This window comes from Tauraco erythrolophus, chromosome 7 (genome assembly GCF_009769465.1).
Source record: "Tauraco erythrolophus isolate bTauEry1 chromosome 7, bTauEry1.pri, whole genome shotgun sequence".
NCBI classification, from domain to species: Eukaryota; Metazoa; Chordata; class Aves; order Musophagiformes; family Musophagidae; genus Tauraco; species Tauraco erythrolophus.
The window spans coordinates 33918309-33928498 of NC_141471.1; positions in this window are offsets into that span (position 1 = coordinate 33918309).

Here is a 10190-nt window from a genome sequence, read left to right on the forward strand (position 1 = left end):
TCAGCGGCCGCCCGCCGCCCCCGGCCCCGCAGCCGCCCTCGCAGCTCGCTCCAAAGCGGCCGCCATCTTGGGAAAGCTACGTGCAGCGCCGCCGCCGGTCCCCGCCCGCCGCGCCCGCCCATTGGGGCTGCGGACGCGGGGCCGCCCCTGCCGGGGCCGGTCACTCCGCTCCCCGCCCCGCCCCGCCGTGACATGGCCTGCTCTGCTCTGACGCGCCGCCCCGGGTCGCGCCGCTGCCTACCTGGGCTGGGTGGGCCATACCGAGCGCGGGCGGCCCGCCGCCGCCGCCCGGCCCCAGGGCTGCAGCGTGGCGGCTGCGGAGTCGCCGGGGCCCCGCGGCCTGCTGAATCCGGAGGCCGAGCGCGTTCCGCGGTGTCAGCGGCCCTGAAACACTGCGCAGCCCGAAGGAAGAAGTCGAGGGTAGCAGAACTTAAAATGTTGTCAAAGCCTCTCTGCTGCGGGTCTGGGTTTTTTCAGCCCCGGCTGCCTTGAGACGCTGGGCGCCGTCTCTGAGCTGGTCGGTGCAGGCAGCTCTTCTCATGGTGATAACTGAAGTATTTTAAATTTCTGCCCAAGCAGCATGCCTCTCATCCACCAGCAACATATGCAGCACTGCATGTCTTTCCCTGCTTGAGATGTTAATAAAGAGGCATCTATAAGCCTGTTACCTGCAGCGTGGTTAAGCCGCGATGTAAATTGTGGAACCAAAACACATCTGGGAACCGGAGCCGTGTCTCACGAGGCAACGTACTCCCACGGCTCAGTATTTGAATACACTGAAAGTTCCTGTCTGAAACTTGTTGCTTTTCTTTTAAACACCGTTCTGTGGGGTTTCTCTTCTGTTTGCTTGCTTTTTAAATAGTCTTTAAAGTTACAAAGTTAACCTTAGGTGCGCTAGGAGAGTAGAAACAAAGTGGTATTTTTTCTGCATTGCCAATAACACAAAACGCACACCAAAGAAGTAGTAATGGTTAGCAGTGAAAATGGAGGAAAAGCAACACACCTACAACGTGAAGAAAAACAACCTTCAATTACAGTGTATTTTCTCCCGAGTAAAAGCAAAGACCCTTATCTTGTAGAGGTGCAAAGGACATTAGGCAGCTCCACAGCTGGTGGTTTTGTTGAAGTTCTCTAATTTTCCCAGGGATGGTTAAATACTTAGCACTTCAGGGTTGCCCACTTCTTAGTTTTATTTGTGAGTGTTACTGAGTTTCGGTTTTACTCATAAAACTGTTTTTCCCCTGTCAGAGACCCAGCTGTTAGTCATGTGAATCAAAAAAAAGCAGACTCTGAATATTCATAACCATTTATTTGACTTTTCTAAATAATCCAGAATTTCAACTTTTTAAAGTATCTGTTAAACTCTGTACTTCTGAGTCTGTATTTTTGAATGTTTCATGTTAGCATTACTCTTTCCTCCAAGTTGATCCCTCAGAGAAAATCCAAATCTCACAGCACACACAACTCTATTTTAAATATTATTAAACCTAGTATAATAGGTTTAACAATTCCAGAACAATGCATTGGTCTTGCACATGGTATTTCACCATCTCGATAAATTAAAAATTGTTCAAAAACATTGAGCAATGGGTTGTGAAATATTATTGTATTGCTCTGGTTCCTTAACTTTTATTTACAGCATTCTGTAGATGCTTATTTGGAAGACAGTAATATATACACACCACTGTGGTTCTCTGTTTGTGACTTTCGTCACACTTAAATTCAGCCAAATAATGCCCTGTGCTCAGGTCTGTGGTAGAAGAAACCCTGAAGGGACCCATAAGGTAGCAGAATGATCAGGAAATCATCAGTTGTGTAATTATGCAAAAACCTCAACACTTACTTAGCTAGGTAGGAAACAGAATCAAAATACTTAAAACGCTTACTGTTTGCCATGTCACTTAGTCATAAATACATTCTCTAGGCAAGGCACAGTATCATGAACTGATAAGATAAATTACCCAGCTTATAAAATACAAAGGGTAAACAGGAAGTAAAAGTCTCATGATATTTATGAATATATATAGATGATTGTATATATATATAACACCCAAGATGATGCTCTAGCAAAGAAGCTGTCTCTTGACATGCTGTTTCTTTACCTTGCATGTTTAGACGCATAACGTAAGGTTTTCAAAAAAAGTAATCACCTTTGAAAACTTGAAGAGCAAATCTTATGCAAATCTCACAGCAAGATGAAGTCACAATTAATACTTTGTACTTGAACTTGAATTTACCTCTACTTCTGCTTGGGATTTGGCAGCCCAACAGCATACTAGTCTGGGAAGCTGGAATTGTACTGTTCTTGTACTGCTGGAATAAACCTATCAATACTTTTACTGAAAAATGTTCTGTGGTTTTACACCTGTCATCATAGCCTTAATATGGTTTCAAAAGTTATTAATGTTGTGATCTGTTGTTCTATTTTTTGGTTAATACCATCTCAACTTCAAAAGGGAAAGGTAGTGTAATTGCAAGAGCAGGAATGAGGCTGTGAGGAAGGACGGAACCACACAGAGACTCAAGGCAGAAGAGGAGCAGCATCATAAAGGAGAGGTGAGAAGAGGCAGCAGCTTGGAAAAAGATGCTAGGGACTTCTTGAAAAAACTAGTCTACTGGGAGTGGCATGAAGGAGGAAGAGAAAAGAAAGCTGCCCATTGCGGAAGAATTAAACAGTTTTGTTGTCTGTTCCCATTCTTGTAATAAACTGAAAAATTGTATGTACAATTTTTTTTTTCCTGGGGAGGAGAGTGTTTCTAAATTAGTGTAAGCAGGTCCGGAAACAAAGCTTCAACTGTGATTGAAAGGATTATCAATGGTAGGCCAGAAGCACTTGAACACTTATTTGTTTCCCTGAGCCCATCTTCAAGTGACACTAATGCTATTAGACTCGATGAGTCATCCGTAAGAGAGTCATATTCCTTACATTTTATCTTTGCGCGTTCGTTACACATACAGCTTGGGACTGGCAGCGCAATGAGCCAGTGCACTTAACGGAAGCGGTGCAGCCGTGTTAGCACCGTGCTCATCCAGGCAGAGCAGCATGCTCGTTATTTTTCTTGTCACTTCCACAAACTCACAAGCACTCTGCGAAGAACTGTGTTTGGGCAAGTGCATATATCTGTAGTCAAATGCAAACCTGGCAGAAAGTTTTTGGACCCTGTCCTTAAAATATTCAGATAATTTTCTTTCCCATAGGCCTAGACAAATGCTTAATTCAACTAGAAGGAGTACCTGAACACTGATGGCTGCAAATACCTTCATATTTGTAAGACATCTCCTACCTGTTGCCAAACATCTTAGTATTCTTTGAAATTATTACAGTTTTCAGTGGCTATAAGCAAAGAAACTTGTCTCATGGTCTAGAACCACATTTTGAAATCCCACTGTGGACAATGGAAGCTGCCAAAGGTATCTAATGAAATTAGGGGTGAATGCAGCATTAAAATCTTAAATAGAGCAGGAGGAGATAGGGATAGCACCAACGGGCTCTCCGTCCAGAAGTAACATAAAGCATAGTGAGCGCACTAAGTTGGGAGGCAGGCTCAGAGACAAAAATACAGTTGTGAGGGGGCAGACACAGCACACACGGAAGAAGGGCATAGGCAAGATTTAGCAATAAAAGAGCAACTGTGCCAACTTGCAGCGACACACAAAAGAGCACACATTATTTTTCAGCACTGAAAGGAGGGCAGCCCCACAACCTAAATAACTGTTAACTCACCAGCTTATGAAAAATGAAATTGGTGACCTAATTGCCATCAGGATAACTTCTGAATTAGCAGTAGCCTGCATTTGGAGGGGAAAAGGATATGTGCTCTTGACGTATACAAGAAGAAAAATGAAGACTAAGGAAAGGGGAAACAACAGGCAGGGTTGGGGGAGGAACAGACTGACCGAACAACAGACTGATTTTTCTTTACTAAGCAGTTTCACTAGAATGGCTACTAGACTGTTTGTAACTTCGTCAACAAGCCTGAATTTTTATACCTTTCTCTACAGTCTAGAAAAGATCTTTTACAAAATTGTTTCTATATACTATAAATTAGCTCTGATTGTCCTTAACCAACCAACACAAAGCAGAGTTTGGCTTCTATTCTTTTGTTGTTTAAGTTGTTCATAGCTCAGACTGGCAGTATGGTTGGAGTTTGCTTAGGGTTGTTTGATTTGGGATTTTTTTTTAGGGGAAAGAAGGTGGGGGGAGGAGGTCTGAACAATGTGTAGTCATTAAATGTTTCAAATGTTCAGTCTCACTGTTTAAAAGCAATTCTCTATATTTATGTTTGAATTCGATATAAGGAAGAATCTTTGACTAGAGTTAAAGAAGAAGTTTTTTATGATGAGGGTGATGAAACACTGGAACAGTTTGCCTAGAGCCCCATACCTGGAAACATTCAAGGTCAGGTTGAATGGGGCTCTGAGCAACCTGATGTAGGTGAATATATCTCTGCTTATTGCAGGGGGTTTGGACTAGCTGACCTTTAAAGATCCCTTCCAACCCAAACCATTCTATGAATCTATGATTCTACGACTCTGATTCTGTGAATTCCATTGCATTTCAAGTAAGGTCAGGTAACCCAAAAAGTCTGTGCAGCAACATGATTGAAAGGGGAACTCAGAGTGGTTTTCATGTGTGAAATTTCAATATTGTCTTATTTCGGAATGTTGCCTATTTCAAGATCTTTGTTGTGAACTGCCTGATCAGAAGTTTTGCTTCTCATCAGGATCACAGCTCTATAATTTCCAATTCAAGAACCTTTCACTTTCTGATTTCTCAGCATTCACCTGAGATGCAGCACAGACAGAAAATGCAAGAGTGTATGTGAAAGGGCCACTCTAGACAATATGACGTCAATATAGGGCATTAGATAAATAATTACTGAAGAAGCATCAGGTGTAATTCCTGCTTCAGCCTTCACAATCAGGATGTAATATCTGCCCATTGTTCATGTTCTCAGAATTGTTTATTGGAGGGTGAAATTTCTTTTAAAGCTTTTGCCAGCTTACTGTTCTTCGCTGTAGTGAACTTTCTGCTCTTCAAACAGCTGTTTCCAGCAAGGACAGACACTGTTTGCCTTAGCAAATTCTAGTTGTCTAAGCAAGTGTCAGAATAAAGATAAACTATGTTTCTTAATACAAAGGAAACTGTCTCAAAATTATGATGATGTCTCTTTCAGAAGTCTATAACAACATGACTAGAGTAATATCAGAATTGTAAAACAGATGTTAGCCATCAGCTGCCTTAGCTTCTGGGCATGGATTTTGTGTGACTATAATGAACACAAACAGAAGGCTTCCTATGCTATTTGCACACTGCTGCTACAGAGGGGAGCAAGATAGAATACAAAACTCTATTCGAATAGAGTCACCATAATTCTTAAAATTCATTTGGAAGCAACCAATGCAATTCTTTATCTGTATCATACACTAATTTGAAGACAAAACTGTTAAATGGAATGCTTGTTCTGCAGTATACCCAATGATCCCATTCCCTCCTTCCGAGTGGGTCAGGAGTCATAAGAATGTATCTCTGGTTTGAAGATATTTCTGTTGCTCTTCAGAGTATTTTCTGTTACCCATGCTTGGCCTGAATACAGCAACTACTTGTTGCAAAAGCGTTTGGATGGTTTCTCTTCTGAGATTTGAACTTCTGAGTGCGTCTGGCAGGTAGATCAGCCTAAGTGATGGGCCCACAGATCTGAAAAGTACCTCCTTTTGGTATCTTCTTGAGCATACATATGGCTGTTTTTAGAACATATTGCAAACAATTTGAGTGTGTGAGTTGTAGTTTTGTTCAGTGATAGAGACCCAGAGGACTCAGTTTACTTTTCGGTAAGAAGAATGTGTTTGTGTCATTATATCATGGTTATCCTTCCAGGCATTAGGTGTGTCACGAGCAGGTGAAGTGTGGGCCTGAATTTTCAGGTTACATACTGCTTTGATAGTGATTACAGTGATACTGATACTGTGATAAATGTTATGATGGTACTGAACTTTGCCGGTGACTTAAGACCAAAGTGAAGATATCCAATGACACAGAGAATGCAAATGGGTTATATCCAAAACATTAATCCAAACTTAATAAGACTTACAGCTAGCAAAAGGAAGATAAGTAGGAAGCAAAACTATTCACTATTCATTAAAAAATTAGCTGCAATTACCATATTTGTATTCTGCAAAATTGGGATTGATGGTGTCCTCTTTACATAAACCCAGATGCAGATTTCATCCTGAAAAGTCTGAAAAATCTGACTAACTATTGAGTTTAACACATGATGAGAGGTTCTTTAGTTAGGAAATGTATTTAAAAACCAAAAGCTGAGCATAGGATAAATATTCTTGTAGTTCAATGCATTATCTTGGGAGAGTGAGGGAAATTAGAAGTGATTCTAAAACTTTTTTCTCTTTTTTTTTTTCTTTAAGTGATGTTTTCCACTGAATCCTAAATGCGTAATCCATAATTAACAAGTTTTCTAAGACAGTTAATCTGCTTATGGGGGCAGACAGGGAGGGAGAAAATGAGACAAATGGAATAGCTAAGAGTAAAATAAATTCTGTCTGCAGTATTAGCAACCCCAGGTGTTCAGAGCCATTAGCCAAGCTCTAAAAATCATGACATTGGAAATGAAAGTTGTTTACATTTTCCCTGTTTCCTGAACCTCTAAGAAGCACTCAAGTCATATTTTTAGGCTTTCTTTTGCAATCGTAAAGGCTACAAACTCTTTTTTCTTGTTTCTTCTTGCATTTAATGGCATGGCTCCAGAAACTTTAAGAAAGAAGCTAAATATTGTAAATTACAATAAATTTGTAGGACTTGGCAAAAACTGTGAGAATACTGGAGGGCTTATTACACTTTTCTTCCATTGTGTCACTGCTGTTTGTGTCTTCTCTCTGGGTGAAGGCGTTTATTAGTATTATATATGCTCTCAAAGCTCTCGCTGCTTAGACCTTTGAGGTCACTTTGCAAATTGCCTTCATTCTTCTCGTCGCTTATTTTGCTGCCCACTTATAACAGTTTGTTCATAACAAAGACTGATGAAAAAAAAAAACCTACAAAGTGTAGAGATTTAATTTAATCATGAAAAAAGCCATGGGAAATCCAAACTCCTGAAATGAAATGCTGCTTGTAATGCATTAGGAAGAGGACAATATAGAGGAATACAAAAATCATTGCATAGTTGAATGATGATATTTGCCCTAGTTTTGTTGAAAACAGACCCAGAATACTCTCTCCTATGTACTTCAACACAAGTCAGTTGCTGTTCCCCTGAAGGAGGGTTAAAAACTGGTCTTATGTCAACTCCAAATTGTTTGTCATGTATTACAAGGACTACCAGGTTCCTCCTTCACCAGAAAAACCTGTTCCTCAGGCACTCCTTTTCCTCATAGTTAGGAGCATAGTCAGAGGCGCAATTATGAAGAATCTTTAACTGGGTGGATTTTATATATGAAATTTTTCCTTGACTAAAGATTTGATACCTCTTTCTATGGTTTGTTTGGTTTATCATTGAGATTCTGTTTTTCTCCTCAAGTTTTTCACAAGTTTTGTTTTTAATGTTACTTTTTGAGAAAATATATTTTTCTGATTGTAACACTCCCTCTAGGTAGGATACCTTCTGCAAGACCATTGCAAAGCGTTTAGGATTAAATTAAGGATCATTACACTCTAAACTTCAACTCCTGCTGATGTGTTGCCAGCACTCCCCTTTCCCTAATGCACAAGAGCATCTCATCTATCAACCTGTGCCACCTAGACACACCTAGGGAGGTGTGAGGTGGAGCCCGGCTTTCCTCTGTGGGTTCTTCCTTCACTTTACCAGCAGCACTAATTGCCACTTGTCTGTTCTCGTAATTACATGCAGTTTCCAGAAGACAGGAGGTTTCTCAACAGTTTATTGTGAAAGAATTGGAACAACGTATGCCACTGCTGCTGACATGAGGACACCAGAAATACATCTAAGGTTATGAAGGGATCAGTAAGGCATACGCTTAGATAGGCTTTGCAGAGTAACTCAAATACCTGAGTATTAATCCTTGCAGCAAAAGCATATCATAAAGTAGGACGTTGAAATTCTCCATATTAAATCCCATATTTCCTGATAATCCCGTTCCTCTTGAATAATTCCGCTTTGAATGCCAACTTGAAAAAGGATTTCTAAGCCTAAAATGCATGTTTGTTGTCTTTCTGTTCCTCCTTGATGTCAATGGATTTAACAGAGTGTATCACTTTTTCTTCAGGCTGAACATACAGTACTTCAGGCTTATTCATGCCTCATATTATAAGCAGTATAGATGCTGCAGTCAAATTATGTCCTCACATTAAACCAACAATACAATCACATAGATTTTATTTGGAAACACTGAATATAAACATCACTTGACCCAGACTACTCTGGAGTCAAAGTTGAGATTGCAAATTACAGACTAAGCTAAATTCTCTTAAACAGCTATGCACAGGATCTGCAATGCATTTGAAGTTGAAATTTAGATCTGCTTAGTCATCATACCGATAAGAGGTGTTGGACTTACGCAGATTGATCAACAGACTTTTATAAACCTATTCTTGCTAGATTCCCACAAGGATCACCATTTCATTTTTGATATACAAAATAACAACTGGAAAAAGCCTGATTTACTCCAAACTCACCAGTGCTTTGAAGGTGAAAAAAGAAAAGGAGAAAGATTGTGTTCTGTCCAACTCTGATACATGACTGCTTTTAACATTGTTATTTTGAATTTTTGTTCATACCATTCAATTATAAACTTGCCAGTTGATAACAATGTTAGCTACCTCAAGTTCTTCCTCAATACAAGATGCAATTAAAATCTTATTTAATATCTTCAAGTGTTTCAGAGTTAAAACCCAAACAGCAGCTAGTTCTCTAATTTAAGCTCCAAATTATCTGACAACAGTGACAAAGAGTGAGGTTGGAACTGAGATTTTCCAGTTACAAAACATAATCAACTGCACTAGATCTTTCTTGCACCTTCCTGGAACAGTCCAATAAACAGGCAGTTAGAAAATTTATTGGGAAAGAAATAGAACCAAGTTAGAACAGTATACTTGTTGTGCAATTATTTTTTTTAAATCACAGCCCGATCGACATCCAGCTGTGGAAAGTAAACATCTGCCCTTCAAAATCCCCTCGTATTCAGCTTCATCCATCTGTACTGTTTCTGCTCACTCAGTGCCTTTTTTTTCTTTGCTTCGCCTTGCAATATCTGGACTTAATACTTCTTTACTTCTGTTCCTCCTCTTCATACTGGGAATATGCTTCCCTCCTTCTTTCTGCTCCTAGGCCCCTAGTGTGGCAACATCTCCACATTCCTTACAGAAATGCCTTTGTTTCTCACAGCTGAGCATGAATATATGGGCTGATGTCTTCTACTTTGCACCTGGAGAGGATACAGTCCCAGGGGAGAGAGCAAGCTGCCAGGCCTCGTCCATCTTCTCCCTTAAGCCAAAGAGCTTCTGTCTCCGACAGGAAAGGCGCTCTGGGATAAGGCTGATGGTAGCTACCAAAAGCACTTCTGGATCTAATATATCAGTCATTCTCACTAATGGGGAAAGGAAATGTCTGCTCTGTAACTTTAAACTGTATAGCTTTTCAATAAATATGAAATAGCTTTAAATAAGCATATCGAATATACATTGAAGTTCATCATTATAGCAGGTCCTGTGGTTGGTTTTGCTGTTTGACCTAAAGATGCCATCTGTGGACTCATGTGTCCGAGCCATGTGATGATGAAAGATTCTGCTCTAGGGAAGCAAATTTAATCCTTCCTCTTGACACAGAATTGCTTACATATGTGAATCCTAAAGCCTTAGAAAACCAGGGAAGTACAGAAGATGCATTTCTGGTTTGTGATACAGACACCTCTTGGTTCAAAAACCTCCATCTTTGCTGCTCCTAAAGATTAAATACTTCAAAAAACTTTTTTATCTGTTAACTTCGCTACTGGAATAACTGTTATAATCACTCTATGCACAGAACTAAAGGCAAACATGTTTAAGTGTCTGTAGGATTGTGACCAAAATACATTTACACATCTTCTGACACTTGCCAGCTGATTGGAATTTGGTAGCTTTATTCCAAACAGTGCTTAACAAGCAGATTAATATTTCAAAGGACAAGTCATCAGCATTCTGCTTCCAAAATCTGGAGATTTCCAGAGCTCAGAATACCTCT